General features: G+C 38.9%; 1 protein-coding gene across 1 annotated transcript in view; it reads right to left on the bottom strand.

Moving 5' to 3' along the window:
* SESN1 (sestrin 1) overlaps window positions 1–25,821 on the bottom strand; it is a 78,666-nt gene that overhangs the window by 17,229 nt on the left and 35,616 nt on the right. The gene's annotated exons all lie outside the window — the stretch shown is intronic.

The following is a 25,821-nucleotide window of genomic DNA, read 5'->3' as shown; positions in this document are numbered from 1 at the left end:
GCTCCTCGGACGATGCTTTCCGCCCCCCTCTCCTGTTCCTGATACAAGTGTTTCTGCCTTGTCTTTAAGAAACAAAATAATTACGGTTTTTAAACCGAGAAATCGCAGGAGGTTCACATTTTGCAGATATTTGTGTGACTAAGTGCGCTGCTGCTGCTGCAGAAATCTGGCCTCCTGCCTATTCCCAAGATCATAACAGTCCTGGGCAAACATATGTTTTGCAATCGTATCAGCAAAACACTCAGCCTTTGTTTGCAGCAGGCTGTGCTGTGCCTGCCGACCCCCCAGGACTGTAAACTCTGCCAGATGCCTTGCATCTCCCACCTCTTTTGGTCTGGGATTTTATGTCATCAGTTATTTCAAAAGAAACAAGTCCCTGAGCTGGCCCATGTGATTTTTATTTCTTTTTTCTTTCACAACATTAAAAGATCCATAAAGCTACATGCTGTTAGTTGGTTTTACTTCAAATAATTCCAATTAAAATAAAATATGGTAGACCCCAAGAGGAGATCTTCTGTTGCAGTTTTCATGGGAGAAGCGCCAGGACAGCTCTGAACCCCTAAACATACCCACCTGGGGGAAGGAAGGCTTCTGCCTACAGTTCAAGCTGTGTGGTTTTGAGCTGTACCAAGTTATCTTAACAACCAAGCAGGGAAATTCCATGACACTGAACTTTACACTTCTGTTAAATGTAAAACTGAACACTGCAAAATTGCACACAAGCTGTTCCTGTTATCAAACCTAGCAGCTAAATGCAGAAAACACTGAGGACAGTGCTGTCAGGGGAACATGGCAACATGACGCAAGGCAGCATTTCTGCACATCTCTAATTCTGGAGCCTTAAAGGCTTTCTTTCCTCTCCAGTTTCCAAATACCACCAAACCTCTGGGTCGTGCAATGCTGGAGAACCAAAGGATATTCTACTGCTGAAGACTTAGTAGCAGTTATAAGGTTAAATTACCTAGAGATGCCAAGCTACCACAGTTCCATCCTTATTTGGAGCCTTGGCTTGAAGCTGCTAATTTTCTCCAGAAGAAACTGAGTGTCCTCACCTACTTGCACTTTATAAAATGCTCAAGAGAAGCATGGAGAAAGAATAATGCAATACTGGCAGAGAAGATTACACTTTGTGAGCTAATAAAATAAACTAATGAAGAACAGTGTTTAATTCCTACTGCTTACTTCCTTACTTCAGGCCAAAGTATAACAAAAAGGTGGCATGGGCTCCTCTTCCAACACAGGCAGAAAACTGGCTTGCACTCAGAAAAACGATTGAAAGGGAGAGAAATTACCTGAAAGCTGAAATGTGAGAAGATGCCTCACCATAAGAAGCCTCCCTGGATGATAGACAAATGGTCATCTCCTTCAGTGAATTTGTTAATACCCTTGGAAGAAGAGGTGGGGGAGGAGGGGCAGAACTCCCTCACTTCCAAAGTGGTTTTGTCCCACTGCCTGGGTATTTGTGAGGAAGCCTGTTTATATTAACAGTTGTTCCTATACAAAGAACCTTGGCAGATACAGATTCTTTTCTGGCATTGTCCAAGGGAAATTCTCTCTCTTTAAACAACCAACTCAACAACAGAAGGTAGGAAATTGTATCGTGTTCTCCGCTTTCTCTGTCAGGAGAGATGGAGGCAGTGACAGCATGTCAGAAAAACTGTGTACAAAGGGGAAGAAGAAGTTGCACAGCCACAGCAAACAAGTAATAATGGACTTAAAAGCTCTCCCATATGGCCAGAGTACACAAGCCCTGCTCAGGCCCCAGGTATGCCTCTGCCTTAGCAGAATCCCATCACCCAGCTTGCTGCAAGCCCTTTCTCCACCCCACCCTTCACACAAGTGTTTCCAAAGTGCAACTCCTCCAAACTGAAGAGCCCACACAAACCTGAGTCCCCTGCTCATCTATAAATCAGTACACAATTGCAGACTGAAATTATTTGTGTTTGTGAGCTAGTATGACCAACTACATGAGCTATTTCATAAGAGAATATGGCACAGAGCTCACTTGGGTACTGAGGAGTGCAAACCACAGCGCAGCTGGAGAACAAGGGGACAGATCCATGGTTTGGTTTGCATAACTGGAGTGTTCCCCTGGGGAAACACAACAGTGTGTTTGACCATGGATCAGTGCAAGTAAACAGATCCAGTGAAATGCTCCTACGGGAAAACACAACAGATGTTTAACATGAAAATATCGATAGATATCGAGTTCCTTTCACCCAGAAAGTGTGCATGAGATATACTCAAAGCAAACACCACCTACAGCATGGAAGCACACTCCTTCAGAGCAAGCATATCCATAGACATTGGCATTTAACATCTATGCACTCTAAGTTATCAGAAATGCAATTTTTCCTTATTGCTACATTTAAAGAAAAGCCCTGGGCAAGCTAAAAGGAGACCAACCAGCTACAGTGTGAAAAGCCTAATACTGCAAACAAAAATGTCTGCACTTTGCTGCTTTAAGTTGAAACAGTTCTGTTTCAGCCCAATAGGGCAACTTTTTGAGTCAAGTTCAGCACAAACATATGACACCAAAGAACTGGCAAACCCAGATCTTAAATTCTTTCCACAGAAAAGCCATCCAGGCAGGAACACTTGAAATGCCTGTTATTGCAATGCCCTGGACAGCAAATTAGTATCTTGGAGGATGATCAGATGATTCTTTCCCTGGAACATTTACAAGTAAAACCAGGTAATGCTTTGGGGCTCTGAGCTGATTTGTATTAGTTTTAACTCCACCTAATATGGTGCCTTAATGAAGTCACCAGGTGTTTCAGCAATGACTAAGCAGCCCCACACTGGCCACTATGAACATTTCTCTGTAGATTCCTCTCATTCCTTGCTGTCCACAGCCACTTTTCATAACTAATTTTATATGTGTCTATTAATCTCTTCTATCCCTTGATTATATATTGTTATTTCTCAAACATCAAAAATCTTTATCATGATAACAATATGGCACAGGAATCAAACCATTCATTACAGTGATGAAAGAATTTAAATTAAATAGAAGAACGTACCATTGTAGCATGCAAGTAAAAAAAAATATGGCCAGTATTTGAAAGCATTCCTCTTGATTTAACCTTGTCTGATTAAAAAAAAAATCATTCTATTATTAGAATTGTTACACAGTTTTAGGAAGGAGACTAAACTGTATTCTTTGTACAATCTAAATTCTTGCTGTATGTGTCAAAAAGGATCAACCCTTTAGGAATGTCACTACACCTGATGCTTTTACAACAATAACAAAAACAAGTTGTTTATTAGAATGGAGGGCTGGCAATTGGCCACATCAGGAGATAAGTTTAGATCAATATACAGAAGCTTTCCTTTTGTAGTCTTTAGGATTGTAAGGTTGGCTAAGACTTAACATCTTACTCTATCCATACATTAGATGTATTGTCTTTTCTCCAAACCTTATCAGTCCTCAAAATGCTGTTTTTCTATTTCTAGACCCTGCTTAAATGCTGTTTTCTTAATGGCCTCATCTTAAGCATTAATGGGCAAACAACTTGCAAGTGATCATGCTCGTTTGTGAGCAATTATAAATCAGGTCATTCATTCCTAGCCCACTGTATTTCCCAGCAAAGAGACCATCTTTTCTCTCAGAGCTGCAAGAAGCTGTGAGACTCTTTTGTTTCACCTGAGCTGTTATCACAATTGACTGACTTGAACTCACCAAGCTGCAAGAACTTCAGTGGTTTTATTTGTTTCCTGAACTATGTGGTTCATCCCTTAGGACTCTTACTGCCCCCAAAGAGTCCTTCTTCTGGTAATTTCTACCTTTAAGATATCTACAGCTCACTCCCACCTCTAAACCACAAGTTGTTTTGTTTTTAATGTCAGCACGGCTTATCCAAATTTAACATTCTGTTCTGCAGTTATTAGGTAGCAGAAGTACAAAGTTTAATTTAGGGAGCTATAAGAAGTTTAGATCTTGAGATTATTCATGCTTTGGCAAGGACACAAAAACAGAAGTATGGTTTCTAAGACTACTGTAAATAGGTAGATTAAAGATGCATATCTAAAGCTGAGAAGACTGAAAGAGTGTTTTACTAGATTATCCTTCCCCTTTTTTATGAGGGTACACAGCCCTTCCTAGGCCAATAGGGAGCAGCTGACCTATTGAAGTTGTTTGTCTGGCTGGCTGTGGGTTCTGCTGCTGCTGTTCTGAGGTGGCCCCAGACTGACACACCACGTAAGAATACTCAGGTCAACAATTCCTTTCAGATCCAACTCTCCCAAAATCTAAGTCTGTGTCAGCTAGTTTCAAAGCTGACCTTGGTATCTCAGAGGTAACTTCAGAACTTTTGATGGCTAGAGGCTGTATAGAGAGGGGATTGGCTGTCCAGCTGCAGATTGTCACCGCTCCCTAGGGAATGGAACATCTGTAGGCTGCCAGTCACTCTGCAGTCTCTCAGTACTAAATAAGCATTAAGGTTAAACAAAACTAGTTTAACCTTAATAAAAGAGTGTATTTGGAGTTCAGACAAGAAAAATAAAACTTAGCTCACAGCTCTCTAGAACTGGTTTGGCCTAAATAGGTCACCTCTCTTTCCTTTAGTAGCAGATTGCTGGGTCACACCAATGCCAGACATATTTCACAGCTCCTTGGAGTTGGGACACATTCTACCATCTTATACTGATGTCCCTTCTGCCCAGGATGAATACTGAAAAGTGATGAATATGATGTGTCCAGTGAAAGTTCACCCTTAGGAACTTCCTGCAACTCCTAATCCTCATGATTTGATTGAGACAATTCAGTACCTTACTTGCTATGCTGCCTGGAATGGTGTGTGACCCTGCCTCACCACTGTCATGTGAAAATGCTCCTGGAAGGCCTGTCCTGCAGGGATGGAAGTGTCCCTATCACTCACTGAGCAATCAACTGCCAACCAACCTTCTACACAATGCAAACATATGTCTTCAAAGCAAGGGAAGGCCAGCTGAATCATCTCTATGAGTTTAAGGCTTCTGTTTGTTGTTTTTATTTTTAACTGCATTTAACCTCAGAAATAGTCTTTATATGAAAATATAAGAAAAAAACAGTGAAATGCATCTCATTTCAGATAGAAATAAGACACAACAGCAAGCACATGGGGAGAAGGAAAAGGCATTTAGGAGTACTGGAGTGTTACACTTGGCTTACTGGAATTGGCTGAGACCATGACAGCAAGTGACCCAGAGCTGCACTGCTGTGAGGTGACAGTGAGTGTGCAGGAAATGCTGTGCAAATGTCCTGTAAAGAAGTTGCATCTAAAACCTGCTCTCATATTCTGGAGCATACAGACATGCAACCGAGAAGTGCACCCTACTAGAAGCTTTTTGCCATCTTTACTCCTAGGGGCTCGAGTGTGTTTCTAGAAAATTGCTTCATACTGTAACCTGAGGCTCAGGCCTGATTTGATTCTGCAGGTACAACATACAAAAACCTTACTTTTGCAGGGCCTTCACTAAGAAACAAACTAGAAATTTATAACATGCTTTGTTAAGAAACCAATTCAACCCTTAATCTCATATATATTCACACTGCATTCAAAAACAAAGATATTTTTGTGTGTTTTCCTTTTTGTGTGTTTGTTGTTTTGGTTTGTTTTTTTTTTTAATAAATTCAGTGTTTTCCCCACAAAACCACAAGTAACAAGAATGGAATATGACAAAATGCCATGCCATTTAGTGTACCTCAAGACTCAGCTATTTATCTGTAGCTTGATTTTACAATGAGATAAATGAAGTGAAATAGTACTAAACTAATAATGTCAATTACTGCTAGAGATTCAGGAACCCTTCTGTCAGTAACTGTACTTTGAGGAACCGTTCTGTGGCTTCTTGTGGCACTTGCCACTTTCAGGCCCATGCTCAGACTGCCTAAGAGCAGTAGCCAGGAAGAAAAAAAGAAAAATCAGTTTTTTTATTTTCAGTTTTCACAGTCTATAATAATAAATAATGTCTCTTTTTTTTGAGTCTGGGAATTCTGGAAAAACATCACAGTTTTTTATTAGGAAAAAAATTCCAAATAACCATATATTCCCTTTGCACTGTCTGTAATGACCTATCTTGTCAGGAGGGTTGCAAGTTCCTTTACTGAATCTCTCTCCTTATTTACCTAATATGTGGAGCCAAGTACAATACTATCATATAAGATTTATCAACTCCTTTAGAACAGTATCTTGGCAAAAAGTTAAGTACAAAAGTAAACAGCATCATCATAGAACAGCAAAACCCACATCACTGATTTAATGATAGCCATTAAGAAAACAGATCATTCTCTAGGTACTACTCAACAACTGATTGTTATAAGTTAAGGAGATAATATCAGATCTGTTTCTTTTTGCTTTTGCACTCAGAGACAAACCCATTAAGACCTCTGCATGAGGAGAATCATAAAAATACCCAGATGAATAATATATTTTTTGTCATTTTTGGCAATTTTTATTGGTGTTTTGTTTAAATTCAGACAGGACTGTGATCGTGATCTTCATTATTCCCATTATCAGAGGACATGGCTAAGATTTTTGAAACAAATCAGTTTTTGGCCTTTGCTTTCTAAATCAGAAGAACTGACAAAAGCACTGCTTTCCTGCTGATACAAACCCTAAAAGATCTGGCCTGTCTCCTACTCAGGAATCGATACCATTTCCTACCATTTCCCCACAGTGGGTCTTACTATGTTGCCACTTGCAGCAATATGTCATTCCTTTATCTCACAGCGAGTTAAGAAGAGGTCACTGACACTCGCTGGGGGTGCACAGCAGGGAGCAGAAGCCTCCCAGCCCATCAGGAGCAACCCCTGCCCTGTGACCAGCGCCGGCCAACACCCGCTCTGCTGAGCCCCAGCAAACTGCAGTGCCTCTGCCAACACGTGCTTCAAGGACACAGTACACGTGCCTCTGTTTAACAGCACAACTTCTGCATCCTCCTAAATCCTGGAGAGCTTCAGAGCTTGGAGAGCTCCCTCAAGGCCCCTGGGACAAACTGGCCTGGCACCAAGCTCCTGTGGGCCTCCTACTGCCACTGCCACCTTGGCACTTTTCCACTGGCCACAAAGGCCTTGGGTCCCTGCAGGACAACTCTAAAGTCACAGGAGATTTCTGCAACTGAGCTGCTCAGGATCTGAATAAACCCACATACTCTTCTGGACTTTGTAACATTGCTGTCTGCAATACTGTCATCTAAACCATGCAACTGCTAATACCTTCCCCCATCTACCTTCTCAAGAGCATATTTTGTAGAGCAACTAAGTCAAAACAGGCTTGAAAGCAATTCTAACACTTTCTGTTCAAATACTGTTAAGTTTGTTTGGTTTTTGGTGTTTTTTTAAAGTTAACCACAGTACTGGAACTTAGTCTTAAATCCACTGTTTGTTACAATCATAATTTTAAATCAACTACTTGCTGTTGTGAGAGATGAAAGGCCATCTACCACTGCCTACTTGCCTACTTTCTATACAGCATTTTAAACTCATGATAGATTCTGTCAAAGTCTTAGGAAAGGCCAGCACTGATTATGTAGCCCCTCAGATTCCCACATGCTGAAACCACACACAAAATACATACAGCAGATGTGCTGTAGGAGACACAATGTTCTCAGATTTCCTTACCAAAAGAAGAATCTTGTAATCAAGTATCTTGTAATCAAGCTACCATTGAAGCCTGATTAATAGCAGTTTTCAAATATAAAGTAAGTAAATAAAGTACAAGTAAGTAAATGGAAATGCACACATACCATACTAAACATATACAATTTTACTAAGATAGGATTAAAATAAGATCTGATAAATCTGGATGTGAAGCTATAAACATTTAAACACCTTCTCATTTTGTCAGTGAAGCTATAAATCCATACCTGACCCTCTGCTCCTCACCAGCATGACAACTGTACTCTGGACACTCAGCAGGGATTCCAAACCAGCAAAACAGAGCAGAAAACTCAGGCAAAACTGGACCACATTTTCACTACTGATGAATGATCACTGAAGCCTGTAAACTAAATGTTAGCAAAAAATTCTGGTTCATTTGCTAATTTGCCTATATTACTAACAACAGCAGAGATGATGACTTCTCTTTATCAGGGTGTGTTTGTTATCTTCCTGAGTTGTCCTTCTCTTGAGAGAGACTACCACAAAAATCATTCTATTAGTTTTGTAAATGTAAATTTCGTTCAAGTAACAAATTATAACTTAATGTGAAGTATGACTTGAAATAAAGTCATCTGTCCCATCACACTCCTCTGAAGCTGGTAGGGTGAGACTAAACCAAATTTGGATTGTAGCAAACAAGGGCCAGAGGCCAACTCTTTAGAGCTGCAGCAAATAAGGAATTACTTGGCAAAGCATAGGTCTGGAGATATCAAAGATCACTGCACAATGGCTAAAACATACAAGACTGAGACAAGTTCCAGAGAAATCATTTTGGTGAGCCTAGACCAGGGGTTCACAGAGAAACCAGAGTCAGGACTGGCATTAGGATTTGAACCACCACTGACTAGCAGGGCAGAATTCAGGCTTTGGGCTAAGGAATGAGAGAGAACTCCTTAGCATCATCTCTCTAGACTTAAACTTAAGCCTAGTGGGAGTTATTTTGCTAAGGCAAGGTGTTTGCACATCCACAGCCAGCAGCTGAAGTGTAGAACTCATACTAACCAGAAAGGGAGGTTCAAATGTGGCAAATGAGAGGGCTCCCTGAGTCCCCTCTTGTAACAACAAGATTCTTTGCTCTGAAAGAATAAATAAATAAAACCCTGTGTACCTGAATTCACACTGCAATATCATCAATATTTTTTCTTCTACATGCAAGGGCCACATTTTCTACAATGAATTCTTTCTCAGGGCTAAAGAACAATAATGCAGCATTACACACACAGGCAGGCACTTTCTTAATAACTGTCCTGCTCTAATTATTTTGTTGAAATACAATCAAGACGTTGATGGAAGGGAGTGTTTTAAATGGGAGTCACTTGAGAATTCAGGTTGTTTCTGGCAACACATTGCCCTGGCTGAGGGAAATGGTCGTGTACAAGAAACCAAAATTAATCATCTGACCACGCCTAAGCTGACCTGAACAGGAAAGAAAGATAACCCCCATATAAGCTTGTACAGCAAGTATGTTAGGAGTGAAGGACTTTGCCCAGTTTCACATTATACAGCAACTGGACAAATTCTCCTAACGGCTCTGAACCTCAAACACAGGCTGCTCTGAAAGCAGAGGGAAGAAGAAATTAGCTAGAGGCAAGCTGGGGAGCTGGTTTGCAGGGAGAAACTCCATAAAAGAAATGACAGGGCAGGGTTAGAATGTTTCTGTATGGCAATGTGGACACAGCCCAGGTGGGCAGCATAGATGATGCTAAATGAACAAATTTTGAAAGAACATGAAATGTAACTGCAGTGCATCCAGGACCATTTTAGTTTACTGAGTACTGCCAGTGACCTCCCAACTATAGTTTGTTTAACAGGTCTGAACCTGCTCCAAAAACATCAGACACCTGTGTGTATGCATGCAGCCATCATTTTACAGACTGTAATCAGCTATCAGAAGCCCCAAATGACCAAATTCCTTTTTTCTCTTGTCTATGCCATCTTCCAGGAGGGGAGGGGATGGCAGGGGTGGAAGGGACAGGAATGTGTGTGGGTAATGGCAGCTCTATTTATGAAGTCCTAAAAACAGACTAGCTCTCTGCATGGGTACTCACTGATGAAAAAAACCAACCCACAACTGCCTGCTTTGCCTCATAACAAGACAGACGTTCACATAAAACAAAACACACATTTAGATTTTTGGCTCAGTATACTTGTCTCTGAATTGTTGCTCTGCCTATCAACAAATGATCCTTTGTTTTGAAAAAGCCTTACCAGCCACAAGTTTCCCAAGAGAGGGACATCCTCAGGTACTGACAGGCCTGCCCGGTAATAAGTAACCAGCACGTATGGGATAGATGGCACAAATCCAGGCCTGAGTATAGAGGAATCACAAGAATACTGGCCAAGAGAGAGTTTAAGTTAAGAAGGTATCTGGGTACAAGACTGACAGAAAAGCACTGGACACAGTTATCCTACAACCCTGCTATGCTGCCTTGCATGCCAGCTTGTTGACATTTATGTGGCTATTGAAAAACGAGAGAACAACCACAAACAAGTCACTATGCAAAACTTTTTTTCTAAAAGTACAATGTTAAGGAACATTGGACACAGAGGTATCCAAGCCAGTCTTAAAGCAATCAGCCTCACATTGAGAGTTACTGGCTAACAATTCTCAGTCAACAGTAGCTAAAAACATTCAATCCCAGGCACCTAGAGCATGGGAAAGACTGCAATCTATTAAAAGTCAGGAACATCAAAAAGCTGCAGTAGAAACAGAAGTCTGGACTTGGCAAGTAAATGCCTTTTCCACTCCTTTTTAGACAAACTTCCTTGATGGAAGTTGTCCATTTTAAAGGAATTGAATTTTGCATTTGAGTATCCTATTAAATTCTTAACTAAGTATGGTTAAAACCTTTTTATAACATACAAGAATATAGTAACTGTTTTTGTCATGAAGTTTGTTGACAGACTAGAGCAACAGCACTTACATTATAGTAAATAAAGCCTCTAAAGGCAAATTTATTTCATGTTTTTTCTGTTAACTAGCAAAGTATCAACTAAATGTTATTGGCATTTATCCTGCTATTTTGGTCACCATCAGATTTGAAGGAATACAGCTGCACCCATTTTTCCCATATGTTTTATACCAGTGTCTTCCTAAATGTTTTCTTCCTCTCACCATATAAAACTTCCACCAACTGTTGGAGAAGCTCCCCAGCTGCATTTGACTCCAATATGAACTTCCTCATCAGACTGTCTACAACCTTTAGCCCATGTTCCCAGTAGTCTCAGGGGGCAAAGGGAGTGGGCAGTTGCTCAGAAAGCTTGTAACTAACAGAACATTGTGAAAGGAACATGAAGGGAACTAGAGTCAACAAATTTGATTTGAAGATTTTAAGCAAAGGGCTTGAAGAGACAGCACATATTTTTAGTCTGGTAACAACCTCAGCCATTACATAAGTGTATTTGTACATCACCCTGGAAAGCCTACAGTCCCTGTGGTAGAAGGATGCTTGACCTCCACGGTTTGCTGCTTACAAACAACAGTTTACATTGAGCAAAGTGTTCCATCTTAGATGCCCTTGAACCAATTTGAAAACTTATTAAAGCAGCATTGCAATTATTTGAAAAGTAAGTGGAGAACAACCCAGAAAAAAAAAAGCTTCAAAGGTTTTCAATTAACTTCCAAGTGGCATTTCCAAGAATCGGCATGCCTGTTCCATACTGTGAAATAGTTTTCCAACTGTTTCCTTTGCCCAGTATTTTTCCAAACTGACTAGCACAGCCAAGCACAGCTAGGCAACTCAGAAGAGTGCACAGTGAAAGACATTTCAGAAGAACCCTGGGTTCATGACCTATTTTATGTAATGGAAATATGTTTAAATATGATTTTAATGTAGATATAAGAACTCTTCACATTGAGATGATATCGACCTATGTGGCTCTCTTATGTGCCAATAAGTTTTGTACATCACATTCTTCCCTGATAGGAGGCCCCTTCAACAAAATGGGGCTCAAAATTCAGAACACAAAAGTTAGTTTTCTGCTGTTTTATTGTTTTCAATCTTTCCTGACCCTATTGCTTCCCAAACTAGCTCAGCTTTTCAATGACATGAGAACTAGGAGCTAAAGCAATGTACTAAGGTTTCAGGACAACGCCCCAAAACCGCCCCCCAGTGCTCCTCTAAACTTCCACCTGCAAAGACTTTCTTCCACATTATGGAAGAGACTCATCTCTGTTCTGCTATAGATTGCTGCTATTAAAAAAAAATTAAAATCTAGCTCTGCAAGAGCTCATTATTACTTTGATGATGTCTCTTTATCAAAGCCACTTGAAGATGGAAAATATCTGGTCTGCCTCAGGAAAAACAAAGTCCAGGAGAATTTATCTAAATTTGAGCTTGTTATGAAGCTGAAACTTGCACAAGTTCAATAAATACAGGCTTTGTCTCAGCTATCTGTGGTTGTATTACACCACAACTTGCTTCTGCCTTGGAAGAACTAGGAAGGTAGAAGTTGAAAACTCTCCATGTACACATGTAAAAGTAGAAGAAAACAGCCTGCACTCCTCCCCAGGGCCTGACAGCTGAGTCCACTGATGATTAAGGACAGGGGAGAGAGCAAAGCCAGAAAAGGCAGTGTGTGGACATGAAGGATGGCAAACCAGAGGCTTAGGCAGGGACAGCAAGAATGAGCATCCAGAACCGAGGACTCCTGGGTAATGGCATCCCTGTACTTGTTGGGCTTAGGGACAGCCAGCCCCCCTTAGTATGGGGACTCACCTGGGACAGAAGCCTTGTAAATTGCTGTGTAAGTCTGTCAGGAACTAGTGGAAACCATCTCTCTCAGACTAAATCAGCTTTTAGGGGGTGAGATTTGGTGTGATTCAACTTCTTTGAAGTTTCAAACAATGGAAGTTTAAGATAGGGCAGGGACTTCATGGAAAACATGGGTTTACCTGAGTCTGTGACCAAAAAGCAACCAAATCCTTCCCAATGGTCTGAGAGCTTTGCTGTATAATCTGTTTAAATGGATTCAATTTGTAGAATTGAACTTGCAAGTTTTATTATTAAGCACAGCTGCTAGCAAACAGAAACACACAAATCTGATGTGAAAATAAAGTGGTAGCCTATCTATTCCTTCCACTGTGGCTACTGTATTTGTTTTCTCTCTTTGGACAAACACTCACCGAAACTTGGGACAATTCCAGCTGGTTACATCAGCAGTTTATACAGCAGTAGTTACAGACAAAAACTAGCCTTCATATTACTCTATGGACTTTATTACAATTCCCTTCTAAAATCTGCAGCATTAGCAACAACCTTGTATGTTATTAAATCTATAGCATCTGAAAAAGAAAATTGAGATGCTTTTATTTTTCATCTTCAGAACAAATGAATCAGAGTTCCACAGAGCATCTAATTATCAGAGATTTTCATAGACATCAAATTATCATCGACTTTCCAATTAACACTACAGGCCAGTGACAAATGATGCAGGAGTACCTCTTAACACAATTTAACAAAACCAGTCAAGTCCCAGAGCAAAGAGGGATTCAAAGCCTTTCAGATGACAGGAAATAGTGGCCAGCTGGCAAGAGATTTAATGAATACAATAGCATTCAGCAGCAACTTGAAAACCGTCTGCTTTGGTAAGGCCGAGTTATTAAAGAAATCTCCATTTATAAACAGTGTTGATGGGATTTAAACAGCCTGTGTAAGAAGGATTAAAAGTCAATTGAAAAGTCTGTACAGATAAGAAAGCAAAAAGAAACTGTGCCCTTGAATTCTGTACATAGTGATTAACCTTATCTCTGTCTCCTGACACTCAGCAGGGGTAAAACAGGCTGCCTTATGCTGGTGAGGTGGGCTTTGCATTGGGGTTATTTAATGCTTGTACAGTGCTTTGAGCTCTACTGTCCCTTCACTCTCCCCCTCTCTGTTTTTCTAAAGTGTATACTAAAAATCATCTTTTGCCATCCCACCAGTTACATTTAGCAGATACCAAAGAGACGCATAAATTGCAAGTCTTTCCAGGCATGCTATAATGATTAGGTTTTTCCTTCCTTTATGTAATTGATGATCTTGCTATTCTCTGTTAGACTTTTATAACTGTACACTTTCAGTATAAACCAGTGTAAATATTGACAATGGAGACTGGCAAGTGGGGATTTCTGGAAGAAGGAGGAGGGAGATGAGAACTTGTTTTTAAGGGTTTTTTTTTCCTCTTGCCTTCAGAATATCCTGTAATATTCTGTTTTACCCAAGACTTATTATGGCTCTTAATTTATGCATCACTTCTTAGAATAAGACAACAGAAAGGAACACAAAACTAGTTCTTTTCAGTCCTTAATCCCTCCCCTATCCTTTCTCATCTTCTCATCCCATCCAAAATCCAGCCTATTCTGGTAACATAAGTTGCCTATTTCTGACGTGCCTTTTGTAAAACGGCCAAAGCCAAAGAGCATTTAAGGTGAAAATGTACAATGCCACATCTTGTCTTGGTTTCCCTTCCCTGTAACATAGCCTAACATCTGATTTGCTTCCTTTGCTCTTGCCCAGGATACAATAAGAGCTTTATGAAAAAGCTCTGTAAGAATCTGGGCCATTGGTTTGAACAAGGGCTGTTTAGCCATGACACAGCACCAAAGAGAGCTGCTCCACACGCTGGCTCTGGAAGCAGCAGTGCCCTTTCAGTGCAGAGCTCTTTGCAGGACTGCAGTGCTTGGCAGCACAGCTGGGGAGCTTCTGGAACCCAGGTTATCTCCTGGCAGTCCTTCACCTCATTGTGCCAGCCTGTCAGAGCTAGTTCAGGTGTGTCCAACACTGCACCACAAACATGATGTAAACATATTCCAATTACTTATCTGTGACATTTATCAGCCTATGTTTTTTTCCAAGGCATTGCAGAAACCATTACATAAACATAACCAGAATATTACTTGCAGAAGGGGAAAGCTATTCCACTGGGAAGTAATATTTAAGAAACAAACAAACAAGCCACAGATACTTATGAGTACATTGCCTCCGTGCAAATCTGGGGTGGAAATGAAGAACATCAATATACAATTGCCCTAGGGACATTCAATGAACTTATATTCAATCAGCTGTGTTTGTATAAAGCTGTATAAAAGTCCTGTAGGAAATACATTTTTTCATTCAATAAGTATGCTTTTATGTCCTTAGATATTATATCCTTAGATATCCTTATATTCTTATAGAGTAAGAAGTATAATGTCTCTCAAAACACATGTGTGATTATTAATTTTGCAGCAATGTTTTTATGGTCCAGTCCTTACTCTGGATGACAAACCCAGGTAGTCCTCATTGACGATATAGAAATAAACTTAGCAAACCAATCCTTCCTAAAAGCTCATCACCCTTTTATGTAGTTCCTACTGAAAAAAAAAGGAGGTTTCTTGGTACTTTTTTCTGTTTAGGCTGCAAAGACAGCATAGGTAAGATAGCCAGGTCTCCCTATTTGCTAGAGTTCCCACCATCTTACTATGACATTAAAAAGGACGGATTGCCGTTCTGTGAGAGCTGTGAAAGATGAGGTGAACCTTAAAAACTGAAAAAACACCTTGCATCTGAAAGTAGCCAGGCAGCTGTCTCATTGAAACACCAAGAATATCAGTCACAGTTCCCCTGCCTCAATGCACGTACCTAAGAGGACTATGGTCTAAAAACGTGCAGTTTGTCTCCTTTGCTGTAACCTCATGATGTTATTTGGGCATTTATGAATAGCCAGATCTCCGTGCAGATGAGCTGCTAATAACATGGCAAAGCAAGTGATCTCACCTAGGCAGCTTGTGTAAACACAGCTCAGCCACAGAAATATGACAAGCTTCTGAGCATGCTTAAGGTTATTCCATGAAGAGTATTTATTCTGTTGCCTGGAAACACATAAATAGGGCTTTTGGGGGTTCCCCTCCAATTTTTCATGAAGAAAATTTAGAACAAGAATTCCTATTGTAGTAATTCCTATTGTAGTAATTTAGCATACCATATTCTGCAGGTTAACTTTTCTAAACAGCATTTCCAAATCCATCAATCTTCCTTTCTGAACACCTATTTCCATTAGGAAGTATTCTGCTGTTATAGCCAAGAACTGATGGCACTTCCAGTGGCCTATTTGAACAAATGCACACTGCTGGAATTAAGACTACTTTTCCCCATGAATGCATTTGGAAAAGTACTTTTTAAAGCACCCTGGACACGACAGTGAAACTGAATTTAAATTCTGAAAGATAAAAAAGTCCAAACCCTTTCAAAGAAGCTATAAATATCTGTTACCTTCTTGCTTAAGTCAATAGATATTACTTACGTGTTGGCAGATTGGTAGGAAAATACTCTGGTTATTCACAAGGTCTACCATTAAAAACCAAGAATGGGTAGATTCAACTGTCTCATGGTCTCATGAAGAAACAGCTAAACCCTAGTTCTGTCCAGATTAGAAGAGGGTAAATCCTATTTACCACCATTTAATCTCCCCTATACTACATCTTCCATTATTAATACTTAAAAACAGAATTCTATTTCATATGCAGCATTGTTAAAGAACAGAATTTCCATCAGAGTAAATATGAAGTTCACTCTATATGAAATTTCTGGTTTGCAAAATATTTACCAAGGAATCCTGTAAGAAAAGAAAGTTTATTTTTATATAAGGTATTTCATTATATCAACTAAAGCAGTTGGAAAACTACAGGGGGCAAGCTCTACTTCAGATCAGGCTTAGAAGCTTATCTACTTTTATCAATTGTATGAGCTCATCTAAGAAAAGCAAGCACCTCTCCCTACAAGTCTGATTTGCTGCTATAACAGCTACAACACTATTTTTATTCAAAAAGAAAGACCAAGTTTAGAATGTTTGCTAAATGTTTTTAGTTGGTTTTTTCCCTCCCCATCAAACCAGAAAATAATTCTTTCCTTGAAGGTGCCACTGCTACAAATGCCAGAGCAGGAGAAGAAATAGTGGTCAGACAATTTATTTTAGAGATATATACTCTGCATTAAGTAGGATTTCAAAGAAAAATGGTATGATAAGGAGATTTAGCCAAAAGCTTTGGCTAAACAGCCAAAGTTTTTTTTACTGCAACTTCGTAAAATGAGCAGGTATTTATTTTCAATATACAGTTATTGAACTCTGCCCGGCTTACCTGATGGGTGCAAAATCTGATGGACAAATGACAGAAAATTATTACATATTCCTCAATGTTTTAATCTTCATAATCACAAAGAGAAAAACACCTTGAAATTTGAAAATTTGTACAGCAGACCATGCAGAATATTTCAGAAATAGTCAAAGGAAATTACAAAAGTATCCCAGCTGCAGAAAAAGGACAGATGGGACCCCTGAAAGCCTACTTGAGACCAACCTCCTGTTTCAGCAGAATCAACTGCAGCTTTGTCATCCTGACAGATGTTTGCCTAACATGACAGAAGTGCCATGAGTCCTTAAGTAAAGGAGTGCTTAAGTAGTCTTATTATTAAGAACTATATTTTACCTGGTACCATTATCTGAATGAATCTGTGAACATAGAATGACTTTTCAGTTATAAAAAAAAAAAAATCTTCTATTACTGCTGAATAATTTAACACACCACCAGTTCTCAAAGAACATATTGCTAAGAAAGACTTTTATTATGTTCCTGCAGTGTGACTCAGCTGCTCAATTGTCTTTTCATCCAGATATAAAGCAAAACAAACTCAAGTCCAGAAGCTAAGAGCATCAAATATAATGCATGACAGAATGCAAGTGACAACAGGTATTTCAACTTAAGCGTAGCTCACAGCATTGTTGTTCTTTGTTCTCAATTCTTTTATAGCTTCAGTGGATTTGTGACTGAGAAATAGAGGGACAAGGATAAAGAATAGGGTGATTTAAAATTGCTAAGGAACAACTGTTTTGTGATAAACTTTTCAGAGAAGGGGAATGAAGCTCCTAGGAAGAACAGCAGTACACAATCTTACTGCACCTTAGAACAATGCTTGGCAGAGGATTAAGAGAGGTCTATTCCTACTCCATTGTAAAACTGGCTGCAGTACACCATTAGCAAAGGGTGGTTCAAAAGGCTTAGATCTCATCTCTATTCAACCCTACTTTTGCACCAGCTCTTGCTGACTTTTGAGAATTTCTTGTCCTTCTTCAGCAGCCTCACTATTAGTTACTCTGTCAGGGAGAGATACTTCTTCAGAGACAGATAAGTAATGACCTTGGACAGCAAGTTTGTTACTTCATCTTTGCCTCAGAAGATGGGGACAAAATGTTCTACTTGTTCTGTGCAACCCTTGTTACTGAAGAAAACAAGTAGTGGATGATGTACTGCTGTCTCCTCCAGACTGAACAAGCCAAGTGATCTCAGCTCCTCATAAGGCTTCCTCAGCAGACCCCTCACCATCCTCATGGCCCTCCTCTGGATGGTCTCTAATAGCTTCATATCCTCCTTGCATTGTGGTGCCCAAAACTGCATACAGGACTCGAGGTGAGGCCGCATGAGAGCAGAGTAAAGTGGGACAATCCCCTGCCTGGCCTGGCTGGCCCAGGGAGAGGTTCCTCTCTGAGCTTCCTTAGCAGTGGCTTAAGTTCAGCTGGAACTTTCCACCTGCACTCTCCTCTATTGTTTCTTTCAGTGATAATTTACTACAATTATATCCCCATTCCCTGCTCACACGAACTCTGCCAACAGAAAACAAGCCTGTCCTACATCCTGGAAGGCCCATATATTTTTTTTTCCTCACACAACAGATGTCATCACATCAAAGAACAGTGATGATTATCAGCAAGCCTCTCAAAGCACACACAAAGGCAAACAAAACCACACATCTGTTTAATAAGTCTTGTTGAGGACCCTCAGTATGCTTACAAAAATTCACACAAAAGCAGGACCAATGAGCCTCCGTGCAAGGCTTCTCCCAAATGCATGATGGTCAGGTTTTTAAAATGAGTCACAGGTCATAAAAAGAAGGAATGCATGGAAACTCTTTTTCAAGTTTTCACAGGTAGAGGTGAAGCAGAAGTATGGAAGTCCAAGACCCCGGCCAGTGTAAGATGGAGGTAATGGCTGGATAACAATAGGTCTTTACAGGCGTTTTACGTGGTCAATGTGAAAGGATATTTCTAACGCTACTACAAAGGAGATTCAGGGTAGAAGGTAAAAGGGCTCAAGGACATTTTAAATGTATGTGACTACAAAAATCAATCCTACAGGAAAAAAAGGAGGAAACAATGCTGTGCAGCTGTAGAAGACAGTGGTGTAGCTGACAGGAGGACCTTTCTCTCCACTGGAGCCTTGGGCTACCCTAATTTGTGAACATTTGCGCATGTGTGCATAGAATGGCACTGTAAAGACAGGGAAAGAGGATGGCTGGAAAACTGTAGGTGTCTTAACACTCCATGTCCCTTTTCTTTTATCCTACATTTAACCTAGGACTCCCTGTCTCCTTTCAAGAACTCCTTAAAGAAAAACATTTTGCCTGTAGTCATGCACACAAGCCGTATTTCCACCTTTATTTGTCAATCAGTGCTAGGTTTTCTTCTATGTTAAACTGGCTTCTTATTCACTATTGAGGCAATGATCAGGCACTTCAGTCTGTATGGAACAATTTCCTATGAAAAGTCTTAGACACTTTTTCCTACTTAAAAAGAACCAATCTTATTGGAAAGCAGCAAAAAGAAAACATCATGCTGGAGCAATTACCACAGTGGAAACAGTCAATGATTACGATGTCTGGGAACTGTCACAACATAATAACAATAAATTAATACCTGGGAAAAAGACTAAACCCCACTGTTTATTGAATTATAATATGAATTAGTATAACAATCCATGAAGGAAAAAGAGGCTACATATGTGATCAAATTCAATGTGAAATCCCTCTCTACAAATATCTTATACTTATTACTTATTATTGTAATCTTTAAATAATTGATCTTATTTACTCAAGCACTGTACTTTCTGAAACTGAAAGCTTACCTTACCATCAAGAGAGGCAATTCTTTTCCTACAGTTGACATCTCAAAGAGCTCTCTTCTGCTTAAAAATGTAGTTGGGCTCCATCTGCATTATTTGTTTGCTCTTGCACTATATCTGAATGATTCTATAGGAAATGTACTTAAGTCCACAAAGCTTTTTTAAAACCAGTTTTCTACAGTTGTACAGCTGAGCTTGCAAATTCCTCCAGGTCCAAAAGTCTAAAGTGCACCTCTACAGACTGTCAGTGCAAGAAGGTGTCTGAACACAAGCCAGCTTCAGTGCAGAAACCATATAACTCTGACACTGTTTTCAGCATTTCAGAGCTAATAAACTCTGCCTCTTAGAATGAGAAACAGGTCTAATACTTCCTGGAAGACATTCAACCATAATGAAGGTCAAGTTATATCCCAGATGCTTACCTGTAATTTCACTCTGTTCATGTCATTAACGACCATACAAAACTAGAAACGGTATCAGATTTCAAGCAGCTAAAATGGCTTTGCTGATGCTGCTCAATCCTGGACAATTCATTCTTACTCTACTGGGGAGTTCAATGACCTAACAGGATTCAAAAGCAGTGAGCATTCCTGCAGATATGCTCAGCAGATAGCGATGCTGTGAGAGGAGACAAGATCTGTTAAGAAGGAAGTCTTTCCATGGCCTTAGCTATATGCAGTATTTGTAGGTAAACTGCTACTGATTATTAAAATGGGTTTGGTTAAACTGCCACAAGCTATGTCCATACATTTTAAACACTGTTTACAAATGGCTTAAACAAGCGAGAGATAAAACCAAATTAAAAAGAAGCTTTTATAACCCAGTGTACATTTATTTACATCAAGACTCAAACCAGCTTAAACTTTAATGATGGTTATGTATGGAACAGCATTTGCAAAACAGACTACTGACAAAACTATGCAAACATTGCTCTTGCAGTACTGTCAAGTCAGCTTGGGAACAGCTAGTGCTGTGGTTTCCTTGTGAAAGTGTAAGCACCTCAGGATCTGATAAGAGACACAGTAGGAGTGTATTATAATGAAGACAGAATGTCAGTTCCAATTCTTCATCCTCATAAAGGCACTAGGGTAACAAAGGCCCCATATGACATGGGTGCAAGTAATTCTGGGCTTTAAACATGAAAACTACAGGTATGAAGCTTAAGTAGTTGCACTTGATGATGTCTATCAATACTTGCTGAGCCAAGTAAGACTTCAAACTGTCCCTTCTTGCTTCAGAAAAGAAATTTATGAAAAGCTTAGCTTCCTAAATAGCAAATTTAAATATGCATAATCCAAATATCTGCATGTTGTTTCCTTGTAATTCAAAATTAGCATACAGTTCTGTATAAGTGGACTCTAAAGATTCTGCTGGATTACTGATGTCAATTTATTGTTGAAATGCTAATTTCAAACAATGAATATAAATGAGTTTCTTTTCTGTCCTCTCCCAAGAATCACTCAGCCATTTCTGGACATCCAAAAAGGCTATATATTGAAGAAACAGCCTCCTTTATTTCTCAAATATGCTAGTGCACCTTCTAAACCAGAATTTTTACCTGAACTGTAGTAATGGTTTCAGAGAGATGTGTAATCAAAGCATGAAGGGGAAATGGCTCTCTCTGCTTCAGGTATCTTCAGGTACAAAGAGGAGATTATAGAACTGACAAATCGTAAATCTCAAAAACAAAGAAACCTGCTTGTTGTATAGTCTGTGTGATAAGAGCTCAAACCAGTAAATTTTGGTATACTCTGTAATTAATCTTTGGACATACCTCCTATGAGAAATATTTATCTAATAAAAATATTTTAATGCATATACTTTTTCAAAACATCAGCTGGAGACAATAAATTCAAAACAACCAATGGAGACATTGCTCAATTGTGCTCTAGCACAAAAGTTTAAATAGATCTGCAGTAGTCTTTAAAGGAGCCAAGAAAGCCTGTGTGATGTGCTGCTCTTCCCCCTTCAAAAAATGGGAGAGGTAAAGGAAGTTTTATTTGACAAGCTTAGAAATTTAGGTTTGTTTACCCGAGACTCTAGAGAACTAGCACAGCTACACTGCAATTTTCAGCAAGTTCAGCTCTGGCCATAAATTACAGTGGATACAGCCCAGCAGGCATGACTCATTCCTTTTGCAACTGTGCTTTAACATCTAAAAGGCCCTGCACATCAGCCTGCTTCCAGGAATATCATATTTTTTGCACACTTGCCTAATGATAAGTAGAATTCCAGGCTTTTGTTTTTGCTCAGATCCCACCTCCCAAGACCTGATGTGCCCAGCTGTGTCAAAGGCATGTGAGTACAAGTGTCCCCATTTTACGTGTCAGCCTTGTTGTTGAGCGCTTTCCTCGAGACTCTTTGGTCCTCTAGTCCAGTGCTAGGCCACAGGACTTCACTACTAGACAATAAAGTCATCTGGGCAAGCAAAAGGAGAGAATTACAATAAAGACTGGCTATAAAAGGATGTAATTCTGGATGAGAAGGGGATTTCCAGAAAATGAGTGAGGAAGAAACCACTGGTAGGCTTCCCTGATCTTTTGTTAAGAAAAGATACGTTCTTTTTTACTTAATAAACAGAAATACATTGCAAAGATTAGAGGCAAAATACAGAGTGATATCTCAAAAACTTAAATATATTTACAGTGTTATTGATAGTTTAAATTAACATGATGCAATCATTCCTTTATAAGGGAACATTTATACTCACTTTGAACATTCCTCTTCATTTTCAACTTAATCAGACAAAAATTGTCAAAATATATTACCAAGAAAAGCTGATTTTCAAAACCTAAAATTTCAAGATTCACCTTCTTAAATGTGCCTGCATAAACAAAAATAAAATCTAAATCATTAATTATCTTGAAAGATTTCTGCAATTCATCTGATTGTAAAATTGCTTTAGTAAACAGTTCAAAGCTATTTGATAAATACAGGGACTACTACACTATTAAAATGCTAGTCATAAATTGGCAAGACTTTCTTCCATAAAAGTGTCTAAAAGGCTGCATTTCAGAAATCTGTTTTTTAAGTTTTTGTGTTAACCATAATGAAATCTGTGAGCATGTGTGAATAAAACATGTAATTTTTTAAATAAAAAGATTTTCCTGACAAGGAAACCGGACCTGGCTACAAAAGCCATGGCTGATTTCCTGCTCTTTCCTAAATAATATTTCAAGGCAAATAAAAAAAGGGTGGACATTTTTACTTCTCCAGGAAAACCCATCTAACATCCAATTAAAGAGTTTAACTATGAAGGTAAAGGTTATCTGATAATATCTTAGAAATCCTTGTCTGGATCTTCTGTCCATATTCCACTTAGAAGCAATATTATCCTTACTTGCTTATTGTGTTTTGTCTATATTGTTAATGGTCAAAAATACCTTGAATTATTTGGTACAGCTTCTATTTCCACTAGCATATGCAATTAAGACCTAATAGGGTGTTGCAGCACAGGCAAACAAGGTCATATGGCTGTATCATGGAACAGAGACTTTCACAGCACTGAAAGAAAAAAAATTGTCAAAACTTCAGAATTTCAGCATCTATTAAAACCAAAACTTTTGAAATTCAGGGATGAGATAATAAGTGAATGGAAAATAACAAAAAGGCAACATAACAAAACCATCTGAATTTCCTTTTTTAACCCTCAAAGCTCAACATCAACACAGAAGACAGAAAATCAGTCTAGACAGAAGAAGCTTAGCCAACTAAAAAAAATACTTATATTTCACCTTAAATATATACAGAATTGACTGAAATGGCTAGTGTTGTTTTCAAGACTTTATGGAGGATGGGCAAAGTACCAAAAACTAGAGAAACAAGAAACAATGCTTTCATTTAAAGAAGGAAACAAAAAAGGAACCAGTTCAGCCAGCTGAATTTCAATTCCTAAAAAAAAAAAAAAAAAAAGGGGGGGGGGGGAATTGGCAAAGCCGTTTCTAAGTGCCTAGGCAATATGTGATAGGGTAAAAGGCAAAATTCAGTTTAACACACATGTTGAGGACAGATTCTGAAACTTTTCTAGCTTGCCTTCCTCAACAGATAATAGGTTGGAACAAGGGAAGGCCTATGCTGCTGGTAGTCTTTAAAACAGTCAGATAAACTTCTCATACACAGACTAGATACAGTAATTGTTTCTCCCCTGGGGCATCTCAACAGACCTAACAGCTCTCTTCAGCACCTTCCCTGTTCTGTGGTTCTGTGAAAACACATTTTAATTTAGCTATCCCACACATAAGGAAAAAGAAAATAATCAACATGCACACTTGGGAAAGTAATTTGGAAAGCACTGTCTCCAGAAGGAACATTGGGAACTGCAGCTTGGGCTCCACTGTGTATTTCTTACTGTGGTTCAGCTGTCAAGAAGGATAATTTAAGCTAAAATATATAAAAGTAGAAATATCAAGTAAAAAAAAAACCAACCCTCTTTCCTGCAAACACTATGGCAATCTGATTGTTTATGATGATTTTCCCAGTGTCAGAATTTACTTGAAAATACTAGAAAGATTTTTGAGGCTCCTGTTGATTTGGTAAAAAAAGGGGAACCTCTCAGTACACACCTTAAAAACCTCACTATAGGCAAATTAATGGAAGCTGAGAGATGACTTGATATTTTTGCATATACACATATATATTTTTACATATATACATACCTTTAAGACTCATTAAGATGTCTAAGAAGGAAAAAATATTGGGGAAAAAAAATTAAGATTTTTTCCCAAATTCATAAATTAACTCACAGAAAACCACAATGAATAGAAATTGAGAAAATTCAAAGAACCCTATGGAAAGGGCTTGCCAAATAAACTTACAAGACTCTGTAAATTTGTCTTACAGAGGTACCACTTTCTAGCAGCAAGAAGATTACTCTGAAAGCTCTTACTACAGGAAATGGACACCATTGCTTCAATTTTAAAGTAAATTTAGATACCTTTCAGAAACTTAACTTATATTCAGCTTCTGGGAGATAAACAAAACTCTGAGCTACACACACAAGAGTGAATCAGAGCATCACAATTCTCTAACCTGGCCTCTCAGCTTCTCTGAGATGCTTTCTAGTCTGTGCATTTTGCAGCAGGAGGGACTCAAGACAAAAGTGCCCTGATGAAAAGACAGGAAGAATATTGAGGTACCTGAAAAAAGATACCTCAAAGGCAACAGTCATATAAAAATAACTTCTTAGATTCCACAGAGTAAGAAAGGAGCTTTAAGACTTGGCAAGTGGAAAACTCAAAGAACTCTATGGAAAGGAAAGACGCAAGGAGAAAAATCAACATATCAGAAGGAAGACAACTATCATCGTCTATGATAGCTATCCATCAGGGAAGAAATGGTCAGCTGCCTCTTGAAAAGGCTCTGGGCTTGAAATATGTGTGAGAGAAATAAAACTCATCTGCTCCCATAGCCTGGGCTGCCTGATATATTTCAAGTTAATAGTAACTCAGGCTTTCTGCTGTCCCTCTATAGGCTCAGACTTGCCTGACAAAGCAGTTCCAAAGTCAGGGACATTACAAAAAGCAAGCATTTTATTGTTATTGCTGTACTGATTAATCCATGTCTAAACCTACCCTGTACATTACATACAGTCTTTGTTTACATTTTATTACTGTACAAGTTGTTCCAAATGAATCTTTCCCTTCCCTACAGTAACAACCAGGAAAAAAAAAAAAATTCCAGTAATACATTATGTTTCCAAGTGTGGTAATTGTCATAACAATTTAACCTCCAGTCCATCCTAACAACCATTGCTAGAACAAATTCTCCCTTTGGCCAGCAATGCATCAAGTCTCACTCCAAAATACTGTCAAGGCTGCTACTGGATGCTCAGCAGAAGACTTCAGCAACGTAACTAATTCATGCTACCCGTCTGCTAAGAAAATTTAATACTGCCAGTTCAGGCAGCATCTTTTCTATGACAGTAAAATAGCATATTTGACATGTTTATCACTTTCAACTCCCAGGCTTAAAGTTTCAATATTTCAATCGCAATGTTATCCCAAATAAATAGTAATAATGAAATTTTGTATGTCAGAGTAAATTGTAAAGTGGTTGGAAAACAGAACCTAAGTTAAATATAATTAGGTGTTTGTGTTTTGTTTTTTTTTTTTTTAATTAAGACACTAATGTAAAAAGATTCTTTAAAATTTAATAATGAGAAAGATTTATTATGTACCAACACATACAGGATTCCAAAGGAGCCCAAACTAGATATTTACTCAGAACAGGAGAACCTTAAGACATTTTTGCTGTTTTGGAAAACATGACA

Source organism: Agelaius tricolor, unplaced genomic scaffold, assembly GCF_023055355.1.
Source record: "Agelaius tricolor isolate 1412-34295 unplaced genomic scaffold, bAgeTri1.0.p SCAF_1, whole genome shotgun sequence".
NCBI lineage: Eukaryota > Metazoa > Chordata > Aves > Passeriformes > Icteridae > Agelaius > Agelaius tricolor.
The sequence above is the reverse complement of the archived record's forward strand: the minus strand, read 5'-3'. Positions and strand labels throughout refer to the sequence as shown.